Raw genomic sequence first — 14,225 nt, forward strand, 5'->3', positions numbered from 1 at the left:
GTGTCTTTTATACGTTTGATTAGCTTGTGTTTATGTTAAAAAAATGTCATGTTCTTTGGCAACTTCAAGCAAGACCGTTTTTGCAAACTCCCCATCTGTGAATGGCTTTCTGTTTCTCACAATTGCCAAAGCACCAGCAAAGCTTTATGAATTGCAGTCACCATGTTGTGTCTGAACAAAGAGTTGCTCCTGAGTAGCTTGGACTCTGGACTGTACCTCTTGACAAGCTTTCTTCCTGCCTTTCCCCACAGGATATTTTGATCCAATGGGGTGTGCCGAAGTGGCACTTTGTATTTGAGCTTTTCATCGTTGCAATTTTGGCATTATAAATTAGACACAAAGGAACCCACTTTCTCCACAAAGGCAAATTCCTCTGTCCATGCTGACTGAAAACTGCGCGACTGTGCTCCTCATCTCTTTTTCTTTTAACCTTCTTTGTCAAAAGCGTTTTCACAATTAATTTCCCACCCGACCTGCGTTCAAGCCTTCTGCGCCTGCCGACATCGATTTCCATAGTGGACAGCAAACTACGGCAACCCCACTTGGACAAATTGTCTCTGCCACATATCCATTGATTACGCAACAGAAATGACATACTGTACACAGTTTGTCGTTATGGGGGCAACCATCAAAAGAGTTCCCCACCCCTGCTATAAACAGTGATGGTGACCCACTGGGTGCTCTTTACATTTATCGTGCAATCAATTGAAGCACTTATGGCCTTTGCCCTCATGTTTTGAAAGTGTGCAAAATGGAAGATCTGGTATAAAGCACAATAACACCATCTACTGTACATGGCGGCTTTTATGGTGTTTCGTCTTAACACTCTCCAGCTAGTTATAGATTGTTGTGACATTACACTTATCCAACGCAATGACTCACTCACTGTTGTTAGTGACGACACTGACAAACTGCTCACCACACTGTTCACTCCCACATCAAAACAACATGCCCGGCCAGAGTCACAGTCTCGCTGGAGTGTTTGCACACCTGGAAACCTCATTTAACACTTTCGTAGCTGTCAAACGTCTGACGGATCACAAGTCATTGAACATTGCTTTGTTGTTTCATGCTACAATTATATTCAAACCAGAGAAATTACAGCGTTTGTATTTTTGGGAGAACAGAAAACATCATTGAGAGTAATTATTAAACTTGGGAAAGCCCCAAATGTTCCTCTTTCATTATGATCTCTGGTGGGGGGAAAAAAAACTGAAGCACCAAGGTGGGTGCAAAGTCGTGACTGCACAAGGGTGGGGCATCCTGCTATTTGGCTTCATTCTACTTATGAATGAAGGCTTTTAACTCCAAACCGCACGTGTACGACAGAAAGGGAAAGAATGTCTGCTGCTTAATGATGGCCCAGGCGGGGGAGGCGAGTGTGGCCGCACTATTTTCCCCAAACATTGGCGGCGTGGAGGTTTATATGTGCATGCTTGGGCACAGCTGAGCACCACACAAAAACTCAGTTAACGTGCTCATTCAGATAGGAGACTAAACAAGCCAGCAGCAAATGTAAACATAATGCAAACTCCTGGAATTCTATAAGATATTCATCTTTTCTTCTGTGTCAATTGGATAGATTAGACAAACACTGCTAACCACCATCGCATTTCTGTGTCCTAAAGATTATGTGGTCATTTCGAAAAGATCCCACATTGTAATTAGCAACAACAATTATCTTTTACAATTCAGGATTGCGATGAAAACAAACCACTGTCACGTGTCTTTACAAGCACCACACAGTTTGAGCAAATAACAGCTAAGCGAAAAATGTCCATTTCTAAAAACACGGAGGGTCATTGACTCAAACAGGAAAATAACTTTTTTTTTTTGTTTTTACCTTGGATTCACTTGACATCAGTACGTCGTCGTGAGGGCTCTCCGAGCCATGTGCAACCATCAATAGAGCCAGATATGGCTCGCGAGCCATAGATTTCCGACCCCTGTGCTACAGTGAAAATAAAGGATATGGAAAGCCAAACAGAACACCGCGTACTTGATGTTTTAATGGGAATACTCGTACAATCGGCTCATTACGATTTTACACTTTTCCAACTCAACAGTTAGCTTGAATTTGACAGACACTTGGGACATGTCACCCACCATAAAGTGGACGGCGGCGTAGGTGTTGAGATGAACGCAACGTGAGGCGCGGTTCCTTGAGTGAATGATTAACTCAGTCATGCTTATTTTTAGTCAGGCTGAAATGGACACGCAGCACGGAGCAGCCCGAGTGTCCACAATTTGATTATAGTCAACTTTCACCTTTTGCCACCAATGTATTCTTTACATAGTCTCACGTTAAAATTGAGACAAAGGAGATTTTCAATAAAATCCCAGATTAGTTTACAAAAAATATAAATGTCTCTTAAATTTTTTATCAAATAATCCTAGTGGCATCATTCAAGGCCAAAGAGTGATATAGCGGTCTTAATTATTGACAAAAAAATGATAAGGTATTCTTTTTTAGTGTCTAACCAAATATTAAGTAACAATAAAATAATAATGATTAAAAACTAGAGAATCAGTACAAAATATAATAGAAATTAAACAAAAATAATTTAAATCCATTTTATGCTTATTTTGGGTTGTATATATCTTCATGCATCCAAAGATGAAGTACTTTGTTGAAAATATTTTTTAAATATATGAACATTTTATTTAAAGAGTATAAGAAATTGAAATAAGTTATATACTGGATATCTTCAATGATGTTTGTATATATTATAGTCATAAAATATATGCATCCATCCATTTTCTTAGCCACTAAATCATCACGAGGGTCGCGAGAGTGCTGGAGCCTCATAAAATATATACATTTTAAAATCTCAAACTTACACTATATAACTGCTTACTCTTATGAAATTTGAACAAAATGCACAACTTGTATGTTTAGCCGGAAGTCTGATTAACAAATTTGTTTCCTCAGATTCGGAATAATGATTCGATGAATAAGGAGGTCTTTGCACTCCGAGATCTCATTGGCGTCCCGTGTTTCCTGGAATTTGGCCTGCCTGCCAAATAAGTCTATGTACTCGAAGAATATAAAAGACCAGTAGATGGTGAATGCTGAACTTATTTTGCTTGCTTTTAATCAAGGGCCTCAGTTACAATGCAGCCTTTGAACATAACATTGCTACCGCCGCCCTCTTGGATAGAAAGATCCAGAAAGTTCTCCGTGGCGTGGTGCTACCTCCAGTATGTGATGCATGTGCAAGGCGCCCCTCAAAACAGCTGTAGGATCAAATCGAGTAGTCCTCGCCCACAACAGCTGTTCTTCATGACAGAAGACGGAGCTGAGCAGGCGTTACGTGCATGACGTGCGCATCACACTTCAGTCCTTTTGTAGCTTATTCACGCGGTGCATTGCCCACCATGAAAAGTTTGTCAATGAGTCGATAGTCTGTGTACTTATGTGGGTATGAGTCACATATGAACAATGCATCTAACAACAAGAAAACTGGTTTGTCAGCACAGTATGGGTAAATTCTAACGCAATATTTTCCATTGTCAGAAGATGCCAACAACATTAAAACAACTAAAAGAGGGAGGAAGACATACGGACAGATTGGTCACATTCGGAGTTGAGCTTCTTTTGCAGTGTACGCTTTCCAGTGCATTCTCAGCTTTGTTCAAAATTTCACTTATACTTCACATATAATGTATTAATATATATATATAGATTAATAATAATATACTGTATCTTCTTCTTTTCCTTTTGGCTTGTCCCGTGAGGGGTCGCCACAATGTATCATCTCAGATGAACGCACATTTGTTTGCCACAGTTTTACGCCGGATGCCCTTCCTTTACGCAACCCCTTTGCATTTTAGCCGGGGAGATTAGTTTACAGCACCTGGTATTCCCAGGTGGTCTCCCATCCAAGTACTAACCAGGGCCGAACCCGCTTAGCTTCCGAGATCTGACGAGATCGGGCGTTCTCAGGGTAGCATGGCCATAAGCATAATATACTGTATAATAAGATAATATTTAATACAGTATTCCTGCTTCTGTACAACTAAAGGCCTCTCTGTCTATCGGATGACCCCCCTCCCCGGATGACTTGGCTACAAATGCTGATTCTGTTTCTGATTATGATTTATACGTACAGCCTAAGTCTCAAAGTCCTGAGTTTCAGATAATGACTGTTACGTTCAGTCAACGCATTCTAAATACTTTTAGAGACAAGAGGCTAAAGCAAAATTATCATTAGCCGCATTCAGTTGCTGAAACGTGCCCTTGAACTTAGTAGGGCAGGCACTGTTTGTTCTGTGCAGACACGCCAGCCACAATCAAGAAGACTGGCTCGCGTCATGGGACATGCCTGGACATGTTGGAGGTGCAGGGGTGGTAAAATAAAGAAGCCTGTAAAGCTCTGGTTTCGGTTTTGGTCCTCCTGCAACCATTAAGATGATACTTGGATCAAGGAGTTAAAATATGGTGTTGGTGGGTTCCAAGCAGTTACTTTGAGGAATGTTTGTGTGTGGGTGGAAAGTAGGTAGTACACACAGCACATGTTCCTATGGTGATGTCCACAGACATGAACAATGCTTGAGAACACTGAATAGACCATGACTGAGGCTATTTCTACATTTAAGTACACCCTCCACATATTAATGAACGCAGAATGGCATTTTTACAACAATAAATGGTGTTAAAAGCCCAACTGTAAGATCATTTTACTGACTCAGAAACTTGGAGAAAATCTTTCATGGAAAACGAACAATATAAAAAAATGATTTAGACCAGTTGCCGTCTAATAAAAATATAAAACTTTACAATACACTAATCCTAGTCGTAAATGTAACCATATTAACCTAACCTCAGTTCTGTAGTTACAGTATACTCTAGCTATGTACGTAGATTTTTTTTTTTTTTTTTACAATATATAAAAACTTCAAGTGGCTTCTATTATATGAATTACATTTTTAACATTCAGTGTAAATTTTTAATTGAAGTAGTTTAGCGAGAGTTGAAGATGAACTCTATGCAAAATGAATTATTTCCACTTTTAACACTGAGATGAACTCTGATGGTGCCATGACACGATCGTAGTTTTTATTGGAGCCTGCGAAAAGTAATACATTTGCATTCATCTGATATTCATGCCATATGGCCGCCGAGGCTCTCGGGGGGGGGTGGGGTGACAAATACAATCTCTGGTTGTCATCACAGGCCCATATAGAAGCCATAGAATGGCAGACGACAACACCCTCCCCACCCCAGCTCTTGTGATCCACATTCTGACAAGCCCCGCCCACACAGCTGTATCTGCACTAAGTGATGGCACTCATAAATTGACTGCATGCAGGGACTGCACAGGTCCTGGAAAAGTGATGAATGGAGGGATAATAAGGATAGAAGGAAAATAAAAATGGAGGAAGATACCCATGAGGTTTTCAGAGAATATGGCATAAAGATGTGGCAATGCCAGCGCATATCTCCTTTATTTACTTCTCGATTAACTGACTTGATTTTAGAAGTTCAAGTTCAGGTAATTTTTTCAGATGTGTTATACATGTGACATAAAACATGCCTGAAATAGGATTCCTCTCAAACCTGTGTTCCTATACTAGACTAAACTGTTGAAAATAAGTGAATACAATATAAATAAACTGATCTGTCTTAAATATGTACATTGTAACTTATACTATAGACAGTAGAACCAACACGGTCAATCTGGCTAATGTAAGAACTGCAATTCCCATATGAAATACTGTATACATAGATGTGTGGTATTGATATTATTGGAGAGACAAATTCAAATGATAAAGAACATCCTGATTGCTATTCTGGACCAGTCTTCACTCCACAGCAACTACCTCTCATCTTACCTGTATGAAGGCATATATCCATCATCAATAGTTGTCCACTCACGCCTGAACATCTGAATGACCCACCCGGACCGGGACCGTTAACACCAATCCATATTCTAACAATGAAATCAACATTTATTCTACCCCCGTCTGATCAATTCATCAAGCAGAATCTCTACCTTCAAAAGAGGTGGCGCCGAGTACAGTATTTGGCCAAGTAGTTTTGGACAAGATGGAGGAAAGAATATTTTCTCAACCTGTAACAAAGACAGAAGTGGTGTAAAATCAGAAGGAACTTCAAAGTACATGACATTGTCCTTCTTTAAGATGAACAGATATTGTACAAGGGCAATGAATGGAAACTTCATGCAGCACTTCTGGGGTGATCCCGAGGTGTTCCCAGCCTGCCCGTCAGCAACGTCTCCGCTGAGCCGGCAGTCCATTGACTGGGAAAGCTGTTGGCATGCCGCGTAGCTCTACTGAAGCCAAAATGGCCTATTGAAGGAGCCGATAACATCTCCACAGGGGGCGCACTCTGCTGTTTTATCAGTCATCTGGTAAGATGTGAAGAAATCGGTGTTTACCCAATGTTGTTTTTTTTAATGCCTTGGTTAAAGCTTTTCGAATGTGGAGGGAGACAGCAGTCAATATTATGCATAGTGCTTTAGAAGGTAAAAAGTCAGTGGACGACGCCAATGAGTGACCTTGCATCCAATAAAACTGCACTCACCTTCACACCTGCAGGCAATTGAGAGTCTTCAATTAAGCTTCCATGCATGTCTTTGGGATGTGGGAGGAAACTGGAGTACCCGCAAAAAACCCAGGCAGGCACACGCAGAACATGCATACTCCACACTGAGTCCTCAGAATCCGGTCCTTACAAATGAGAGTCACATGCTCTTACAAGTCAGTCACTGTGCTGCCCTGGATGTTTCAGTCAGAAGAAATTTTTGAGTTCCAGCTCGTGTGTATGAAGTTTGGGTTGTGAACAAAGGTTGGTCTGAGTGTAATTCGGCGAGGCATGGTGGGCATCCAAGTGTCTTTGCGACTGAACATCTATGATGGTGCCACGTGGAAATACCGGCTCCCATCTCTTCCTCATTGCAAAGTTCATTTACCCCCCCATGGTAAAGTAAGACAAATAGACACACTGAAATCAGAAAATGATAAGGCAATGATTCATTATTCATTCATTCATTAGTCATTCAGCGTAATATCATCACGCACCTCATAAATAGCCATTTGCCACACTGGCCCTGAGGTTGTCTGAGATGCACTTACAGAAATATGTTTGATATCTACTGGAACCCACAACTGAATGATCACTCTTGGAAGACATGCCTCTTGTCAAAGTGTCATTTCAATTGACTGCTGACCTCATTAATAAGAGCATTAGCCAAACCACCTCATATGCAGGCTCCAATCACCATCAGGAAGATATATGGGCCAGTGTTGCATTCAATGTGTAATTTTTGATGGCAAATATACCCGGAACGATAGTGGAGGGAACGAAGGAAGAAGCCACAGAGGGAGCAAGGAAATTACAATAGCTTGCAATAGAGCCTTATTTAAATAGTGTGGCGCTTCTGCCAAGGGATTACATATTGCGGGGAGTGCTGCCAGGAATTGGAAGAGAACGAGAGATTGAATGAAGGTGGCTGACCTACTTCAAATCGGAATCGGATTCCAAGGTGGCCAGAGAACATGAGAGGCTTCTTCCTAGGATTTGGCTAACTCAGACCAGACCCTAAAACTGGATTTGTAGGACATATGCCGGTGGAAGCTTTGAAGGCCTGAGCTCAAAATGTTACAGGAGTCGAACAATCCATAGCTCATGACCATGGTATGTGCCAGTGCCCGGATAATGTTACAAATTTGACTGTCACCAGTTTTATTTACTTCCTTGATCATCTTTCTGACATCCGAGGACCTCTCTGTAAATGCATTTGCCCCACCTTTACAAGCAGGAATTTGAAGTGGGATTCCTTTGTAAATTTCGTAGTTGGAGTCACCATTTCCAACTTCATTTTTCTCTCTCCCTGAAATGCTGCATCAGTGGAATACAGAAAGATTTGCTGTCCAACAAAACGAAGAGATCATCTGACTGGTCTTAGTTTTTTTCATCTTGTCCTATGGTTTTCCATGCTTCCTCCCCTCATAAAATACTTAATGCATCTGTAGTTGATTGTGACAACTTTTACACAGAGAGAAATGATCAGTTAACAAGTCAAAACAAATACTTATAAGGGGAACCTGCATGGATGTATAGTGAAGGCTTGGATCTGGCAATGAGGTGGGAACACCGGGATGGTCTTCAATCTTCACCACATTTTTGTTCTGTTAGAGAGATCTGGCAATGAGATAGGAACGGCAGGATGGTTTTAAGTATTCATCAAAAATGAATGCACACCAGCCATATTGCCCTGGAGGAGGTGCACTGTTGCGTATACAGTAAATACATCATATTTATAGACAAATTGTCATTTTGAGTGACGTGACATCAAAATCTCCTCAGACAGCAACCAACATTGTAGAATTCTATGCATGGAAAGTGTTATTGCCTTTTGTGACAGATATGAAGCTGCAACAATAACATCAGGAGCTTAGTTCTGCACAACCTCACCCACAACAACAACAACAACTGATTGGTCTGTTGGCCTGTTTCAATTTTCTCAGATTACTAAACAAGACAGACATTTACAGGAATAGAACAAGATGTGGCCGGGGGTACCTTGCCTTGGACAAATCTTGCAGGATCATTAACACAAAGGTTGAGAGCCATAGTGAGAATACAGGTGCAGTAATGTAATCTACTGCTTGATCAACAGCAGCAAACTAGAGGTTAGCACGTGGAACATTCACATATGTCTGCAATCTCATTGTCTCGTGCGGTGTTCTCTCCAGATAAGATTCTGAAAAAGGATCTCCATGCCCCTCCCGCCGACTTCATTTCGCTTTCATCTGGGAAGTAACGGGCCGAGCAGCGAGCACCATGATGTCATCTCGTCGATCGATGGCACTGCAGGCAAACTCTGTTTTCCACGAAATGTATTAGTGTCATACGTCAGTGGGACTCTCTTGGGTGAAAATGAGTGACTGCTTTTGAGCTGCTGGGGGTAACAATTCCAATCAGAGATATGGTGCCAGGGCCAAGTGTCACTATAGGTTTAGATCAATCAACACAGGCCCCGTCAATTATTGCTGGACCTCCCTGAAAGACACGCACTGGACACGTGGAGGTGATTTCACCCTTCTGGTAAGACTTTCTGGGAGAGTTTGGCATACGTCTCTGGAAATGGCCCCTTCAGTGACATTATGCAATCGTTACACGAGTAATGTTAAACCTGTATTATTCTCGCTAGAATGAAGTGAAAACAAATTACAAGTTTCAGTCTTTATGGAGATTATCAATTTTAAAATGAATTGCAATTGCATTGTGATGATTTTCATTACTTCTATAGGAGCATTTTCTTATTTGACATCAACACCACAATTTCGCATAGCCTACTTCTATAAATATTGACAGAATACTTTTATTCCAATTACCAGCACCAGTGATCCAAAGTTTAGAATTTAATGCATTTTATAATGGGACAGTTAAGAATTAAGTTGTTGTCAAAGGTCCGGGCCTCAGACAATTCTGGTTTCTCACATGGCTCCTTGCAAAAAATTAATTGGCCACCCCTGCTGTATGTGTACACTTTCTTTATCTGAATGAAGGTGAAGCTATCACTGGAAGTGAGCCGCAGTTGAGAGAAGAAAAATCAAAAACAAGAGTTCTGGAATGCCGTCTTTCCACATCCCAGTGTCACAGCTAAAGAAATAGGTGCGGGTGGGGGGTGGGGGCATCTGGTTTTGAGAATATGGGATTAACATTGATCTTGACGGAGGATGGCCATGACCTTTCAACTGTCCTGTGTGTGTCACTCCTTGGACATGTAGCGGTCTTCAGGGTTGTTCTCTTGACCGGCTATAATGCAGAATGGGTCACACTAAAAAATTAACATGAACATTAAAGCTATTTATATATTGGATAGCCATTTTCAAGGTGACCTTCATGCATACCCTGACAATATGGATGGATAATAGAGTAGTAAGGACCATGTAAAGATGCTTGCACATAATGAGACGTGCATTGATGTTTAGGCATCAGAAGGATTTACAGAGTTTACATCTATACTGGGGTTTCCGTGCACTGAAGATGGTTGATAATAGTGTCCCTTTCACAAAGTAAACCAAAGTAGGCGTTTTCCCAATTCTGTATTACATGTGAAAGGTACTGAAACAGTATAGGGGGTTGAAGACTGAGATAGAGGCGCCTGCGTGAAAGGAAATATATAAGAAACAAGAGAGCAATTTAAAACCTGACACTTCTGCCATGTTATTAAAAGAATTGGCCTGGGTATGCACCTAATTGTCCAATCTTGGGTTGTTACATTGCACATACAACAAGGTCACACTTTATTGGGTTCTGTGTTGTTTAAATGCTTTCATCTCCTGTTATGACAATTTAGTGAGAACTCTTATGTGGGAGGGGGCTTTTTTTTCCCCCACTACATGAGGATGAGGTAATATGTATTAGAGCTAACAATTTCCTGTAAGAGCTGTTCTGCTGTGCAGGTTATGAGAACGTCTCCTCGGAGGTGATGTCATGTCACGATGTCATTTGGTTTCAGCAACCCACTACACGCGTGTTTGGGGTAAGTTGAAAAGGGCATTGGTAAGGGGGTAGAACTCCACTGATCTGCATTCATCAACAATGGCCATTTTAAATGTCCACACACCCACACAAACATGCACGGCCCAACACATGACAAGCCAACATGCATCTGTTCCACCGTCATAATAGCTTGCTTGTTATTAGCCAGCTAGCCCCAACCCCCGCCGGGCACCCCGCCGCGGCCTCAAAGGGCCCCCATTATTTGTGTGCTGTGGAAAACAAGGCTGGCACAGTGCAGGAACGGCGTGCGTGTGTGGGAAAAGCGTGGCTTCTCTCGTGATCTGACACAATACGTTTGAAAAGCCAGCAGACACAAAAAGCATCAAATGAAGAGTGACTATTTGGATTCTTTTATTTTTGCCTCCAAAAGAAGCTTGCCTCACAATCGAGGCCAATGGCTGATTGACCAAATAAATGATGATGCGATGTATTCATCTGTTCTTTCATTGGAATTCAACCTCCTTGAAATCTCTCAGGATTTTAACACATTTACGTCAAATTTTGTTGATCAAACTGCTAGCAGACATATTTTTATCTGATTGTACCCAAGTGAGAAAGCGTCTGCAATGTTGTGTGATCACCATAAACGGCATACTTAGGCTAAACATTGGCCTCACTGATTTAGATCTTCTGTGTTCTCCGACCAGCCCTGTCCTGTCTTGCTGCAGCTCATAAAGCCCTCAACACAAACGTGATTAGTGTATACACAGCAGAACTTGCTGATCGGCTGTATGGACAACATGCCCCTACAATTGGTTGGTAAATTCTGAAATACACAAACACTTTCAGTCGAGTCCAAATCCACAACATTTTACGAAAATCACACTGTAAGGTTTCCCAATATCTCCTCCTCGACAAATCTGACGTGCAGTAATTCTTACAAAATGCAATGGGTGTTTGCTACATTATGCCAAGTTTATGTCGGTCCATGGGTTAATTATTGTCTTGTTGTAGGTAAGCTTCAAACAAAGAAGAAATTCTCTTCTCGACAAAACTTTACAGCCCGGACTTTATCCCCACCAACCCTAAATAAATGTACCTGCTCTTTAGACCAATACATGCTGATCCAGTTTAGTGGATGGCAATGTGAACTGTGCGATTTACGTCATTGCTGTGTTGTGTTGACCCATCAGTGAGATGAGATTGGAAGCTGTCCCCCTCCCCACACACAGTTTGCTCCTCGGTGCTCAAGCAGTTGTGAATCTCGACATCTTTTTAAAACAGAAAAATTTGATGATTTCTCGTCAAATTCACAATGTTGCTGATTTTAGGTCACAGTTTTTGTAGTGTATTGTTTTTAACCTCTCCTGTTTAGCTGCTCAGTCAGTTTTTCTGTGCAACAGAAGGGTTTGAAATAGTCGGACAGAACAAGTTTAAAGTGAGTTCAGACAGAGTACAGTGCAAAAATAAAGAACAAAACAATAGCAGAATAACACAGGATGTGACTAACTGTACATAGGAGTCTGATTCTACTGATATATGCTGCACCCTGTGAGGAAGGGATGCAATGATAAGTAAATAGTACAGGAAAGAAATTGACAGGGATAGTGGGTCAGCCAGTGCTACTGGTATGTGGTGGGAGTCTTAAAGGTGTCTTAATAATTTGGACTTTAGAGGACATTGCGGGGAGTAACACATGCATCTCAGTAATCTGGTGTTTGACATTTCTGTGCAGGCACAGTAAGGGAAGGTGGGGTCAGCCTCACCCATCCAAGAGAGAAGTGCGGTCCAACCCCACACTGTTGCCCGACCAGACCTCAGAAGGGGACTGCACAGCCTTACACCAGTTCTTATGTCTTCATATTCTTATCAGGTACGGTTTTACAATGAAATGAAATGCAAATAAAAATGAGAAATACCGATAGATCTTTTGCAAAAAGTCATTCATTCTGGACAATGTTAGTGGTTCTAAAGTGTTTCTTTGGTCAATGTGAGCTCATTCAGTAGCCAAGTGGGACATCAACTAGGTTTAACATAGTTTATTCATCAGTGGGGCCCTCACAGGGCCTCGTGATTTGGCCTTTTAACATCTGTTGGGCACTGACTAACCTCTGGGTGACACTCAAATATGCACAACTAGTTGCCTTGTAGACTTGAAGCACCCTTGGTTCCTCAAACAACACTTGATCGAAAGGAGAAGTTGCACTTCCTCAATGTCACCAGACAGACGCATTAGCCTTCCTTGGAGATAGAACAAAATTGGGTGAAATACACACTTTGATACGCTTGCTGTACTGTAGCAAAAGAAACAGACGAGTGAGATAGCAGAACTGAAAGCTTTGTCATATTTAGCTCACATCTGTGTTCAATTTCCATTTCCAGATCCCTTCCTTGTTACTCACCTCAATAACAACCTGATTTGTCAGCACAATGCACAGTACAGGTACAGCTCAATCCCAAGGACACGTTGAGGTTTTACAATCCTTTTTGGAGCTTGAATAGTTTCTCACTGCACAAACTGTGATCCTCGGGGAGGTTGAATTGCGTGTTGCTTGCTGCATAGATTATGCTTGCATTAGCCCCTGAAGACAGCGGGAGGAATCCAGTAATGTTATGTATGGATGCAAATAGTTTTCAAAATATCATGCAAAGTTGGGAGGTTTGCTTGACAAAATGTATTCTGGTACAGTTAATAGTTACCAAGTAACGTAATCCAAGTACAGTACTATAGTTTTGAAGTAATGCAACTTGATTTCTTTTTTTTTTTTTTACTTTTGGAAAACTTCAAAAACGCATATTGACAAAACCTGACCATGTTCTCCCCGTGCTTGCGTGGGTTTTCTCCGGGCACTCCAGTTTTCTCCTACATCCCAAAAACATGTAACATTAATTGTCCCTACATGTGATTGTGAGTGAGGCTCTTTGTCTCCATGTGCCCTGCGATTGGCTGGCAACCAATTCAGAGTGCACAACGCCTCCTGCCTGTTGACAGCTGGTATAGGCTCCAGCACTCCCGCGACCCTTGTGAGGATCAGCGGCAAAGAAAATGGATGGATGTATTCCATCCCTGTATACGTATATTGTATTCCTCTGTACACAAAGTTTATCAGGTGTTACTGAGCAAGGACAGGCCCTTTGTGCTTCAGGGCCTACAATTAGTGCCCTCTGCAGGAAGATTAGTTTCATAACACCCTCGATGTCAAACGACTGTTCCAATACAGAATCTGTCATCAGCGGTCCAAGAACGTGGACCTAGTTCTGTCTGCTTAACTCGCTCTGCTTGGTTCTGTTTTTTTCTGACAGAGCAGTGCTATGTAGCAACTACTGCTAATCTACTGCTGATCTCCCTCTCCTTTATCTCTGAGAATAGAATCATTTTTTTTTTTCGCGGAGAAACAAAAAAACTTGCTTTCCCATATCCTGGAAAGTCGTCTGTTCCCTAAATCTAATGGTAAAGGGCTAATTGTCAAAGTCCCATCACACTTGGGGGTTGCCCTTCCTGGCATGATTCCATCTGTCTCTTCCTTCTTTGCCTCCTATTCAACAGTTTGGTGAAGAGGACATCATAGTTAATTGCTCTTTAGAGCACACACAGGCAGTAAAACTAATGTTGAAAGATGCCCGCAAATAAAGGCGCAGATCCACATGTACCTGGAAAACAATTTAGTTTTTTGATGACAAAACTCCATTACCCAGTCCTGAAAGCTTCTTTTGTGTATTTATATTAAAGGATACAGTTTGAAGAAAC

General features: G+C 41.5%; 1 long non-coding RNA gene and 1 pseudogene across 6 annotated transcripts in view; one reads left to right on the top strand and one right to left on the bottom strand.

The window, feature by feature from the left end:
- LOC133493777 (uncharacterized) overlaps nucleotides 1–14,225 on the top strand; it is a 74,429-nt gene that overhangs the window by 45,332 nt on the left and 14,872 nt on the right. For all 6 annotated transcript variants that reach the window (XR_009793151.1, XR_009793155.1, XR_009793156.1 and 3 more), the window contains exons 5-6: nucleotides 10,438–10,517; nucleotides 12,213–12,350. This is a non-coding gene — a long non-coding RNA (uncharacterized LOC133493777). The remainder of the gene's footprint in view (nucleotides 1–10,437; nucleotides 10,518–12,212; nucleotides 12,351–14,225) is intronic.
- Nucleotides 3,846–3,964, bottom strand: LOC133494003 (5S ribosomal RNA; annotated as a pseudogene).

The sequence above is a fragment of the Syngnathoides biaculeatus genome, chromosome 20 (assembly GCF_019802595.1).
Source record: "Syngnathoides biaculeatus isolate LvHL_M chromosome 20, ASM1980259v1, whole genome shotgun sequence".
In the NCBI taxonomy this organism is placed as follows: Eukaryota; Metazoa; Chordata; class Actinopteri; order Syngnathiformes; family Syngnathidae; genus Syngnathoides; species Syngnathoides biaculeatus.